Source organism: Chrysochloris asiatica, unplaced genomic scaffold (assembly GCF_000296735.1).
Source record: "Chrysochloris asiatica unplaced genomic scaffold, ChrAsi1.0 scaffold00044, whole genome shotgun sequence".
Lineage (NCBI taxonomy): Eukaryota > Metazoa > Chordata > Mammalia > Afrosoricida > Chrysochloridae > Chrysochloris > Chrysochloris asiatica.
In genome coordinates, this window is record NW_006408562.1 from 13,386,914 (window position 1) to 13,401,040 (window position 14,127).

The window sequence follows — 14,127 nt, forward strand, 5'->3', positions numbered from 1 at the left end:
GAGGCTTGTATGGATCTCATCCATAGCCACTCCCAGTCCGCCAGCGGATGCTTGTATGTATCTCATCCATAGCCACTCCCCGTCCATCAGCGGAGGCTTGTATGTTGCTATGATGCTGAACAGGTTTCAGAGAAACTTCCAGATTAAGGTGAAGGAAGAAGAAAGACCTGGCCATCTACTTCCTGATAATCAGTCATTGGAACCCGTGTAGATTCTAACGGTCCAATCTGTGATCATTCCAGTGGGCATGAGGTTGCCATAAATTGGGGGCCAGCTTGATGGCAACTGATAGCAATAACAGAGAACAGCTGGGCAGAGATAACTTCCCCCAAACATCTGCAGCTTTTACAAGGAACACAAAAGAAACTCAACTTGTGTTTGTGATTTCGTAAGAATAAGTGATGGTGGTGGTAAAATAAAGGGTGAGTAAGGGGAGTTCTGGAGTGGCGTTGTGGGTTAATGCACCACACTGCAAAGCCGTTTGAACTGCAAGGTCGGCGGTTCAAGCTCACCAGCTGCTCTCCGGAAACCCTATACGGGGTTGACTAGGAGTTGAAATCAACTTGATGGCACTTACCAACAAGGAGCTCTGACATTGCAGAGTCAAATCCCCAGAAGAGGAAACAAGCAGCATTCCCAGCATGACTTCTAGAAATGAAATCTCAGTCTCCATCATTCCTTTCTGCTGTCTAACAGTCTGCACTGGGGACTTACTCTGTCTTTCATCTCTGAACCACTCATACATAACTCCATCCCTGGTCCACTTGGTCCACTCTCAGCAGACATGAACTGCAGCTGTGCGCTTGCTTGGTGCACCATCCCTAATACCCACAGCTTTCCCTGTCTTCTCCTCCCTACTCTAAATTGTCTGTTTCCCCAACTAGACCTGTGAAACTCCATTTTAAACTATTGTACCACTGTCCTGACTCTTCTATGACATCTAAATACCCCGTTTCTTTAAAGACTGTGAAAGGAGCTTTGGTTCTGAGAGAAATAGGGTGTAGATGGATTTCATTTTAGACAGCAGATGTCTCTGTAGAAGGTGTTTGTATCTTGACTTGTTAAACTTGAATCTCACATGCACTGAGGGGTTTGCTGTTGAAACATCATATGACAAGCTTTGGTTTCTATAAATGTAAGAGATTGAATGAATTATTTGGGGTAGCCCATGTCCCACGCCAGCAGGCATCTATTGTTTTCTTAAACTGGGGCACACCTGTAGTACAAACATGAATGTATATGAAGAAAGACGTATATGAAGAAGGACGAAAGTTGAACATGGGCCATGAATAGAATGTAAAATTCTCAAAACTGTAACCACATGAGACCAGGGCCCTCTACCAAGCCCAAACTCCTTTTCCCTTTTCCACACTTGTCTCTAGAACAAACAAGAAAAGCAAGGAACCAGCTAGGAGTTCCGGCTGCGACCATGCTCTGATTCTTACACTCAACGTATCTGGACTTGCTGTTTCTCTCTATGACATCAGGGTCCCCTTGGTGGAAGCAGAAGCCAGATAATTCCCCATGGAGATGTTCAAAGACTGTCCATGCAACTACACAAAGCTGCTCTCAAATTGTTGGGATGGGGGCAGAGTGGCAGTGGGTGCTGCCTTAATGCTTGAACTGAATGGGTATGTCTACCTGTGTCTGTGATCCTAAACAGGAGTGAGAACTCTTGGGCTTCCAGTCTGCACTGTCTCTCAGCCACCTGGGGACCAGATGCGTGGCGCTAAGATGGAGACAAATTGTGCACAGTAAACACTAAACATAGACCACTTTAGCCAACCTTATTAGGCACCCATAAAAATATTTGGGTAGAAAAATATTTCTGTTAGAGTGTGCGGGAAGAGGAGAGGTGTTACACTTTAATGGAAATTTGTTATATAGTCAATAAATTCTGTTATTATTACAAAGATGAGAATGCTATGTGTTTTTATTAGTTTATTCCTTTTATTTTGTCTTAGTGTAGTTTCCATCTCTAGAAGTTTAATATATACCTTCCATTTCTCCTTAACATGTTTAATTTTTTTTCTTGAATCTATGGAATATGGTTAGAACTATATCCTGCCTATTAATTTTAATAGTTATTGGTGTCATTATTGAATCCATATATATTTTTTAATTTTTCCATGCCTCTTTATGGGCTGCATTTTCCTACTTCTTTGCCTGCCTGGTAATTTTTTGTTGGGTGTCAGATATTGTGAATTTTATGTCATTAGGGGCTGAATATTTTTTTTATACTATAAATATTCTTGAGCCCTATTTTGGGACACAATTAGTTTCTTGAAAATAGTTTGATTCTTTCTGGTCTTGTTCTTAAGTTCCACTAAATAGGACAAAAGTCGATAGTTAATTTGGCACTGTGGGCTAATGCGTCAGACTACAAAGTCAGTTTGAACTGCAAGGTAGGTGGTTCAAGCTCACCAGCTGCTCCTTGGAAACCCTACACAGAGTCACTATGGGTGGGAATCAACTCGACGGCACTTAACAACAACAACAACTGAGGCAAAATCCTTCTGAGGACTTCGCCCACTGCCCTGTGACTTAGGAAGTGTTCCACACTGCCCTGCCTTGTGTGAGCTCCAGGAACTGTCCCTTTTGTTTGGATGGTTCATTCCCTGTCTGCGATCTGTTCTCAGCTGGAAATTCAACCAAGTCCTCAAAGAGCCTTCCCATCTCTATACAATTGTTGCATCTTCCCTCCAAGCTCTAGCTAGGACCTCTGTGGGCTCCCAGCCCATCTCAACTCTGGGAGACCTTGGTGATCTGCAGGGCTCCCTCCCGGCACTGGGACCTGGACATTCTCTCCCAGCAGAAATGGAGCAATCGCAGGGGTCAGCTTGTGTGTTTCTGTCTCTCAAGGATCATTGTTCCTCTTTACCTGATGTCCACTGTCTTGAAAACCATTGCTTTGTATATTTTACCTGTACTTTCACAACAGTAAGTCTAAATACAGGTAAGACTGGTGTCTGGGAATCTATTTTGGCAAGAAACGAAAATCTGCTGTCTATTTTCAGGAATCCCATCTTGTCTCTGGTACTAGACCCCTAGAGAACATGGTCCAGCATACCTCATTAATAGACACTATTTATTTTCCAGAATCTAGATGAGAAACACAAAGTAGGGAACTGTTCCTTGAGAAGAGAGAAGTACAGTAAACTTGTATATTCTTCAACTCGTGTGTATATGGACCAGTAATAAAAATGGAGGTTTTTCTGACTACAAAGGAGAAGAAAAATGATTACTCCTGCCGGTATTTATAAGCTCTTTTGTGATTCTTGATTCACAAAGAACTTTGGAGTCTCTGGAATGTACTGGAGGCCCCCGCGCCTTGGGTAATCCAAAATGTGAACTACTGAAGAGAATTGTGACTGCTTCTGAGGGTCATTTCCTATCCACTCTTTGTCCTCATTGGAGGCAATGACCACACTCACAAGCAAAGTGGGAGTTCTGGCTGATTTCCCTTCCACACCCTACAAAACCTTCTATGATGATGGCTTCATTCATGGCACTGGAAGCTAACTGCAAAGTCAATAGTTCAAACCCATCATCTGTAGGTTGGTGGTTCAAACCCACTATCTGCAATTCTACAACACTTAACAACAAACAATCCTCCCACAAAAGAAAAAAAAAAACAAACCCCAAAACGAACACCATGAAGTCAATTCTGACTCATGGGACCCCATCACAGTATACCCTTTGTACGCAAACAATGTGCGAGTTATATTTTTTTGGCACACTCTGCAACGTCCCCACCCCACGGGTGATATTTGGAACCAACTCGACGGCACACAACAACAAACTTCCGTCACATAGAATTTCCCCCAATCCTGCAGTATCTTCTTTCTTTTTCTTCATTATGAATTGAGGGAAGGTTTGCAGACAAGATCATCAGTTTTACATCCAACAAATCGTGCACTTTGTTTTATCTCAATGATTGCAATCCATTCCAGGCAACGCAACAACAGTTATCCCGTTTCTTCCCAGTGGTTACTCATGTACAAATATCCTCTTTTACAAAGTTGTATTTATGGGATATATATATACACTGCAAGGTAGAGTTGAAGCACAAGTTCGGTGGTTCAAGCTCACCAGCCGCCCTTGGAAACCCTATACAAGGTTGCTATGAGTCGAAACCAACTCGACAACACTTAAAACAATAACATATATATATATTTGTTGTTGTTGTTGTTGTTAAGTGCTGTGGAGTCAATTCCAAACCATAGCAACCCTGTATAGGGTTTCCAAGGAGCGGCTGGTAAGAGCTTGAACCGCCGACCATGCATTTCAAATGGCTTTGCAGTCTGGTGCATTAACCCACAGTGCTACACCAGGACTATGTGTGTGTATATATATATACATATATTATACACACATACAAATATATATAGCCCACTCTTTCTCCGATACCATTCAGTCTGTGTCTCTGTGTATCTACACACTGTTGTTCCAAGGTTGTGTCTATAACACTATTTCCCTCTATCTCCTTTAGCCCTTGCAGACCTCCCTGTCTCTTCATCTCGCGTCATCATTCTTCTGCCAATTTCCCTCTTCTTATAATTGCCCACCCATCACCGAGTCAACATGTGTCTACCCTCTAGTCAGTGAATTACTCTCCCTTCCCTCCCACTCCTGGTACCATCAAAGAATGTTTCTATTCATATGAAAACCCTTTCTTGAGTTTTTATAACAGTGGTCTCATACAACATTTGTCCTTTTGTGCTTGACTAATTCACTCAGCTCAATGTCCTCCAGTTTCATCCATATGATGAGGTGTTTCATAGATCCATCATTATTCTTCAATGTTGCATAATAGTCCATTGTGCATATGTACCAAAGTTTGTTTATCCACTCTTCCATTGATGGACATTCAGGCTGTCTCTTATCTTTTACTGTTGTGAATAGTGCTATGGTGAACATTAGTGTATATATATCTGCTCGTGTCCTGGCTCGTATTTCTTGTGGATATATACCAAGCAGAAGGATTGCTGGGTTATATGGCATTTCTATTTCCCACTTTCTGAGGAAGCGCCACACCATTTTCCACAGCGGTTGAACCATTTTACCGTCCCATCAGATATGCAGGAAGATCTGAGTCTCTCCACACCCTCGCCAGCATTTGTTGTTTTCTGTTTCATTTTTTTAAACTTTGCTATTATTGCTGAAGTGAGATGAGAGCTCATCATTTTGATTTGCATCTCTCTTTGCTCTGGTAGCATAGTGATTACAAATCGGGCTGCGAACCGCAAGGTCAGCAGTTAGAAACTATCAGCTGTTCTGTGGGAGAAAGAGGAGGCTTTCTGCTCCCATAAAGATTTACAGCTTCAGAAACCCTGTACAGGGATGCTATGAGTCAGAACCGACTCCACGGCACACCACCACCACCACCAATGGCTAATGATCATGAATGTTTCTTCATGTTTGTTGGCTGCCTGAATGCCTTCCTTGGTGAAGTGTCTGCTCACGTCCTGTGTTCATTTTCTAAATGGGTTGTTTTTCATATACAGGTGTTGTAGTTTTATATAAATTTTAGAGATTAGTCCTTTGTCTGTTACATTGTTGCAGAAAATATTTCCCAGACTGTTGGCTTTCTTTTCACTCTTTTGGAGAAATGTTTTCACGCACATAAGTGTCTGCTTTTTAGGAGGTTCCATTCATCATTAGAGAAAAAGAGGAAGACCCCCAGCAAGATGGATTGGCAAAGTGGTGGCATCAATGGGCTCAAGCGTGGCAATAATTGTGAGGTTGAGCCAGGATCGGGCAGTGCTTCGTTCTGCTGGGCATAAGGTCGCTACGAGTCGGTACCGACTCGATGGCACCTAACAACATTCACCTGTTTTGTCTTCTGCTGTTTGTGTGCTTTTAGTAATGTTTGATAGAATATTTATGCCATGTATTAAATCCCCTAAGTTTGTCCCTAGGAGCTCTGGTAGCGTAGTGGTTACAAATCAGGCTGCTAAGTTCAAGGTCAGCAGTTCAAAACTACCAGCAGTTCCGCGGGAGAAAGATGAGGGGTTCTGCTCCCATAAAGATTTATAGCCTCGGAAACCCTATGCAGGGTCGCTATGAGTCGGAACCGACTCCATGGTACTTAACTATAAAAGTTTGTCCCTATTTTTTCCTTGATTGTCTTCATATTTTCTAGGTTTTACATTTATGCCTTTAATCCACATTGAGTTTGTTTTTGTATATGGTGTGAGATATGAGTCTTGTTTCATTCTTCTGCAAATGGATTTCCAGTTTGGCCAGCACCATTAGTTGAAGAGACTATCTCTTCCCTGTTTAATGTGTTTTGGCCCGTTGTCAAAGATCAGCTGACTGTGTGTGGATGGAGTTCCTTCTGGGTTCTCGATTCTGTTCCATTGATCTATGTACCTTTTGTTGGACCAGTCCCAGGCTGTTTCGACCACTGTGGCTGTCTAGTAAATTTTGAGATCAAGGAGTGAAAGACCTCCAATTGTGTTCTTCTTAAACTGTGCTTTGCTTATCCAAGTTCTCTTTCTTTCCATATAAAGTTAGTGACCATTTTTTTCTACCTCTTTAAAACATGAATTGGGATCGCATTACATCTACACACTGTTTTCAGAAGTATTGACATTTTCACAGTGCTAAGGGTTCTTATCCAAAAGCATGGTGTATTTATTCTTTTTGTTTTAAGATTTTATTACTTTAATTCAGATATAAATTCACAGGTGGGTAACTTTGCCCCCAAGGAATTAAACTTTCAGAGAACAACATATTCACATCCAGAACATATTCAAACTCAGTAGGGTATCTTATAAGTTATTAATTAACTTTACCATTTGCTCTTGAACATACAAAATTTCTAACCCAGAGAGTGCTTACATACAAATCTTTAACCATTTTGTAGATTTGGAAAAATTGTAATGTTACATTATTACTAAGCAATATACTACTCTGAGTACATATATACCTCCCACTGTTATTAAGAGAGCTGAACAAACATTTGAAGGGGAATATATATATTCTGGATTACCTCAGATCTAGTATACATGATATATTAACTTCTTAGGAGCTCTGGTAGTGTAGTGGTTACAAATCGGGCTGCGAACCTTAAGATCAGCAGTTCGAAACTACTAGCTGTTCCGCAACAGAAAGATGAGGCTTTCTGCTCCCATAAAGGTTTATAGCCTCGGAAACCGTGTGCAGGGTCACTATGAGTCAGAACCGACTCCACAGCACATAACCACCACTATCACTTAAGGAGCTCTGGTAGCATAGTGGCTATGAGTTGGGCTGCCAACCTCAACATCGGCAGTTCGAAACTACCAGCCATTCTGTGGGAGAAAGATGAGGCATTCTGCACCTGTAAAGATTTACAGCCTTGGAAACCCTGTGCAGGGTCACTATGAGTGGGAACTGACTCCATGGTACTTAACAACAACAATCAGCTTCTTAAGACTAAGAAATGCTCATGGATTGGTTACATGTCTGGGTTACATATGTATGTGCCCAATCAATTAATTTTTTGCTAATTCTAACAAAAAATATGAAAAATGAGTGTCTGCCTCACTGATTAATTAGATTATAACACTCTCTTCAGAAAAGCAAAGGGAAATTAAATAAATTTAAACAATCTTCCAAATAAAGGTTCCCTTTCTCAGTAGAGAAAACACGTGAGTTGAAATGAAAGAGGGGGAGTTCTGGAGTCAGTTTCATAATTACTTATGACCCCACAAATAATTAGAACAGACATCCTTCGTAGGACCATATTGTTTTTACATTCACAATGATGTGTTTGGGGACACATTTCCCACTAGTTATGACAATTGTTGTTGTTGTTATGTGCCGTGGAGTCGGTTCCAATTCATAGTGACCCTGTACAGGGTTTCCGAGGCTGTCAATCTTTACAGGAGCAGAACGCCTCATCTTTCTCCCGCGGAACAGCTGGTAGTTTCAAACTGCTGACCATGAGATTAGCAGCCCGATTAGTAAAAATGACACTACCAGAACTCCTAGTTATGACAATCACAAGGTCTCAAAACCAAAGAAATATGTTCTCACTGTTTGAAACTTCTATCTTTGAAGAACAGATATGGTTGTGGTGGGGTAGAAAGAACTTTAAAAGCTCAAAGAGGCCTGGGGAGCTAATCCAAGTCTTTCATTTTAAGATGAAGAAACTGAGGCCCAGAGCAGCTAAGTAAAGCTCACAGTCACAGAGACCAATGACAAAACTGACACCGGAACTCAAGCCTTCCAACAGACGTCCTGGCTACTGTGTTTCAAACACATCAAGCTTAAGCTTCTGTGTTATTAGAAGAGATCCAAGTTTTATTTACATGGTGATCTCTGAGAAAATGCTCATTTTAAAAAAGGATGCCAGTACATACTTCTAAGCTACTCCTCCATTTTTGTCAGTCTCTTTGGTTTCTTGTAGTAGCGTTTTGTAATTTTCTTTGTATAGGTCTCTTGTTAGATCTATTCCTAAGTATTTAATATTTTGGATGGCTATTGTAAACGATATTATTTTCCTAATTTCCTTTTCAGAGTTGTCTTCATTAGTATATAGGCATCCGACTGATTTTTGTATATTGATCTTGTATCCTGCCACTTTGCTGACTCTTTCAATGAGTTCCAATAATTTTCTTGCTGTTCCCATCTTGTCTCTAGGATTGTCCAAGTGTAGGACCATATCATCTGCAAATAGACTTTTATTTCTTCTTTCCCAATTTGGATGTCTTTAATTTCCCTTTCTTGTCTTATAGCTCTGGCTAAGACTTCCAACACACTATTGAATAGGAGTGGTGATAAAAGGTAAGCCTTTCTTTTAATTATATGGCAGATTACATTGTTTCTATAATATTGAACTATCCTTACATCCCTGGAATGAATCCAACTAGGTCATGATTTTTGATATGTTGCTAAATTCTATTGGCTAGGATTTTTGAGAATTTTTGCATTTATGTTTATGATGGATATTGGTCTATAATTTTCTTTTTTAGTGACGGTTTTGGTACAAGGGTTATTGTTGCCTCATAAAATGTATTTGAGAGTTTTCCATCCTTTTCTATGTTCTGGAATAATTTGAGTTAAACTGGTGTTCGCTCTTCTTTGAGTGTTTGGTAGAATTCACCAGTAAAGTCATCTAGGCTTGGACTTTTTTGGGGGGTTAGTTTTTTGATGACCTGATCAGTTTCTTCTTTTGTTATACATCTGTTTAAGTTTTCTGCTTCACCCTGTGTTAGTTTAAGTTTGTCTGCATTCTATTCTTAAATGGCAAAACTGGGCTAAAATCTGAGAAACAAGTTTATTTACTGCAGATTTCTCATACATGCTGGACAAATTAGTTTCATCCACACACAAGCCCTTTGGCTATGGGAACTATTATTATTTCTGTTTCACAAATGGGGAAAATGAGGTACAAAGAGGTTCTGAGACAGCCCCAGTCAACCAGGAGGTGAAACAGCGGAGCTGGTCTGGTCAAGCTCACACCCTCCAGCCTTCCATCCATGGCTGTCTCGGTGAACCCCCACGAGGGTAGAGAACACAGCAGCCTCCAAACTCATTTGACTCCAGAAACTCTCTGGCATGAAGTGGCGATGCTGACCTTTTGCTAAATTTCTCTGATTCTCAAGACACTTCAGCAACTTGCTTTCTAGCTGGTGCTTGGTCATTTTCTTTATTCTTGGCTACAAACCCCAGGCTCGGGAGAAGCTGCTGCCATCCACATGACAGGTGTGCCTGGGTTTTCCTCAAGTTGCACCTGGATGCTCTCTTCTGCCTATGACAGGATTTCCTCATCTGTGTCAAGGTCACCTAAGTGCTCCTCGTTTGAACATGCTGCCCCAGCCTCAGAGGTAAGAAACTTTCAGATGTGTTGCATGCTTTACCATTAAGAGGACACACTTTGCTGTGTGGCGGCAGTTGTGTCCAAGGCTACCTGTCTCCTTTGGATAAGATGCACTAAAGAGCCAAACTCAATGCTCAAGCATTAGAGTTAGCGATGCTTCTGCAAAATGGCAAGCACGCACAGAGGAGGCTGAGATTTCCATTCAATAATTCACACACATTTCATTTCCTAACATTGACTGCAATCCCCAGAATGCAGCAGCATTCTTTCCACTTCCCCTGAGTTTACTGTCTTGTCTTTTTTTATCAATCCTGTCCTGCCTTTTGAGTTTTGTTGTTGTTAAGTACTGTCAAGTCGGTTCCAGTTCATAGCAACACTGTAGATAGTGTTTTCAAGACGCAGCTGGTGGGTTTGAACTGCTGACCTTGTGGTGAGCAGCCCGGTGCTTCTTCTACAGTACCACACCAGGGCTAACCCCTGCGCGATGCTGCCTTCTAGAGCTCTGGTGGGGAGGGGGTGATAAATTCAGTTCCAGGTCTGAAGGCTCTCTAAAGCTCATAATCCTGGGAGTTCCTCCAGTGTCTAGCCCACCAGTAAGCCTGAGCCTTTATTATATTTTTAATGATTTTTAGTTTTGTTCCACATTTCTCCCACTCTAATCCAGGACCTCCAGAGTGGTCAGCAATGATCAGTGATAACTGGGCACTATCTAGTTCTTCTGGTCCCAGGGTTGTGGAGGCGAAGGTTCATGTGGTCCATTCATCCTTTGGACTCATTGCCCCTCGAGTCTGATTTCCTTCCCTCTTCCTCGTTTCAGACAGGGAGACACCAATAGTTACATGTTAGCTGGCCGCTCAAAGAAACAAGATTCTGAACAAGCTTCTCCCTTGCTGAGCCCCTCATTGCTGAGACTGGAGCAGGAGACAGGCTCCAATTCTACTGGCTGTCGATTCCCACTCCAGACAATCCCAGGTGTTTCAGATTAGAACTGCTCCAGGTTTTCAAAGGCTGTGGTCTCCCAGGCCTGACTTCAGGGGCCCCGCTGGGTGGATGTGAACCATCAAACTTTGGGTTAATAGTCAGTGCTGGCTAACTAACTTCTAATTTGGACACTCAACATGTTTTAAATTCAAAACACAGCCTTTTAACTGACAACCCCTATGTCTAGGAATCTAGGCTACTGAAATGATATTGCTCATGTATAAACTGTGTCTCGTAAACACCTGATACGGATGTTTTCAATGTCTTGCATCCATCAGGACTGGCTGGTTTTTCACTGTGGTGCCACTGAGACTGGAAAGTCGGTTTGAACCGTAAGGTCGGTGGTTCAAGTGTACCAGTCACTCCTCGGAAACCCTATGCAGGGTTGCTATGGGTCAGAACCGACTCAAAGGCACTTAACAACAAAGTCAGCACTATTTTATTGTTGTTGTTAAGTGCCATCAGTAGGTTCCTACTCAAATAGACCCCCGTATAGGGTTTCTGAGGAGCGACTGGTGAGCTTGAACCACCGACCTTGTGGTTGAAAGCGACCTTATGATCTAGTGTTTATCCTACAGCGCCACACCAGGGGTCCCAACACTATTTTAGAGGGGGCTTGTGATTTCACTGGAGCACCTTTGTAATTGCAAAAAGTTGTAAATAACTGAATTCCACCAGCTGAGCAATCATTGGACCCTTAAGGGCATCCATACACTAGTGTGGCCTGTGAGTTAATGCACTGGACTGCAAAGTCGGTTTGAACTACAAGGTTGGTTGTTGAAGCTCACCAGCTGCTCCTTGGAAATATAGGGTCGCTATGGGTCGGAACCGACTCGACGGCACTTAATAACAACATACAATAGATTAGTGTATTGAGGTATGGCCTATAGATACTGAGCTAGAAAGATGGGGCATAGTTAAGGGAAATGTCAAGACAAACATTACATTAAAAAAAAACAAAAAAACAAAAAAAACCACACAAGTAGAAAATGAGCCAAAAATGTGTGTGTGTGTGTGTGTGTGTGTGTGTGTGTGTGTTTGTGTGTGGCTAACTGTCCATACTAGGGAAAATATGAGAAGCAGCCCAGGTTCAATTGTTAAATGTAATTAATTACTTTACAGTGTGTCCTTTTAAAGTGACGAGCATATGTTGTTTTTTATTTTTTGTGTTTTCTGGTATTTTTATATTTTAAAAAAAGTACCTAAAGTCTCACCATTTAGGATAAATAGATAAATTAAGGAAATCGTAAAGTAAACCGTGGACTATAAGTCACTCTATTATTTGTTGTCAAGTGCCATCCAGTAAGTACCAATTCATAGGGACTCTGTACAGGGTTTCCAAGGATCAGTTGGTGGATTTGAACTGTTGACCTTGCGGTCAGCAGGCCAGTGCTCACCCTACAGTGCCGCAACAGGACTCCAAGACACTATATTAGATATCTCAATTTTTTTCTATCCATGACTCTGAGCAAATTATTAATCTCACCTCAATTATTCTTATCTTACAAATGGGGGAGAATTCCTAGTCTAATGACCTTTTACAATGACCACTCTCTCCCACCCCCCCAAAAAAAAATGTTGACGTAAGATCACATGTAAAAATATAAACTGAATGAAGGCATGGGAGGCTGCAGCTACAGAATTTATCTGTAAGCTAGGTCAAGACTCAAGTGTATTTAATTTCCCATTTAATACTAAGCTCTCATTCTTTTACTAAGGTGTGTGTTGTTTCCTTTCAAGATTCCCAGCTGTGCCCAGACTGCCCTGGCTCTAGTTCAAATGCTTCACCCAGGACAACTGTGACAAGGCCTGATGGAGGAGTTTTGCGGAGCATCACCTGGTAAGCTGAAGGTTCATCTCTTCTTCTAATGCGCCTACCGTTTCCTGTTCCAGAGGGTAGACACCACTACATGATGGATAGGGTTGAGCTTCCCCCTTTCATGCTGGGATAGATAATCAGATAGCAGTGGGGTTTTCGTTACAAGTAATTTCTGACCATCCACAAAACATTCAGGTGGCTGGCTGATTAACAGAGAACAAACAGCTTCATTCATTTCAACACTGTCTTATGATCCATAACCTTAGCAAGGCTTCCAACAGATTCATTCCAGTTCAACCCACACCTGGGAAAGTTGTTAAAATGTAGATTCTGATTCAGTATATTAGGGATGAAGAGGCAAATTCTCAGTGGGGGTGGGGATGTGTCAAGACAGAATGAAACAATTTGAATTCCTGGATTTTAAGCACAACTAATCTGAAACTAGAGTTATTATTGCTAAGTGCCATCGATTGGGTTCCAGCTTGTAACAACCCTGTATAGGGTTTCTGAGGAGCAGCTGGTGAGTTTAAACTGCTGACCTTGCTGTTCAAACTGACCTTGTGGTCCAGTGCTTATCCTACAGCACTGTACCAGGACCATCTCAGTAAAAATCATGGTCTAGTAAACTGTCTTGAGCATAAATACCAAGCCTAAAAATCTTTTACCCATGCATGCCTATGCTGTTGACATACGAATGTAGTTCAAATGATTACATGTATCACGTTTTTCTCATACCTTTGAGGTATAACCTCCACTCTTTAAGTGTAACAACCCCTCAATCAAAAAGATATCCAACCTCTAACATCACCTGAGTTTCCTCTTTGCTCTGTTTCCTCCCACCAACACCAGCTGGCAACTAATCTGTCTCCGAGTCTTTTAGAATTTTCATATAAACAAAATCCTATGTAGTCATTTGTGTCTGGCTACTTCTACGTAGCATGACCATTTTGAGATTCATTCATGCTTTGTGTAACAACAGTTCATTCCTTTCTTATTGCTGAGTTTTCCATAGTAAGGAAACGTCACAATGGTCTACCCTTTCATCTGCTGAAGGACATTTGGGTTGTAGGCATGCTTAGTGGTACTGCTGTGAACATCCACACACGTCTTTGTATGGCTATAGGGATAAACCAAGTAGTATGATGGTTAGATTACATGGCAAGTGTGTGTTTCAGGTTATAAAAAACTGTCAAACTTTTTCTAAGTTGTTATTACTCTTGTCAGGTGTCATCGTCAGTACCGACCCATAGCGACCTTATGCACAGAACTAAGCACTGCCCGATCCTGGGCCAACCTCACCACCGCTGCCACGCTTGAGTCCATTGATGCTGCCACTGGGCCAATCCATCTCGTTGGGGGTCTTCCTCTTTTTCTCTAACCCTCCACCTTACCAAACATGATGTCTTTCTCCAGCAATTGGTCCCTCCTGACAATATGTCCAAAGTATGAGAGACAAAGCTTGGCCATCCTGGCCTCTAAGGAGCACTCTGGCTACACTTCTTCCAAAATGGATCTG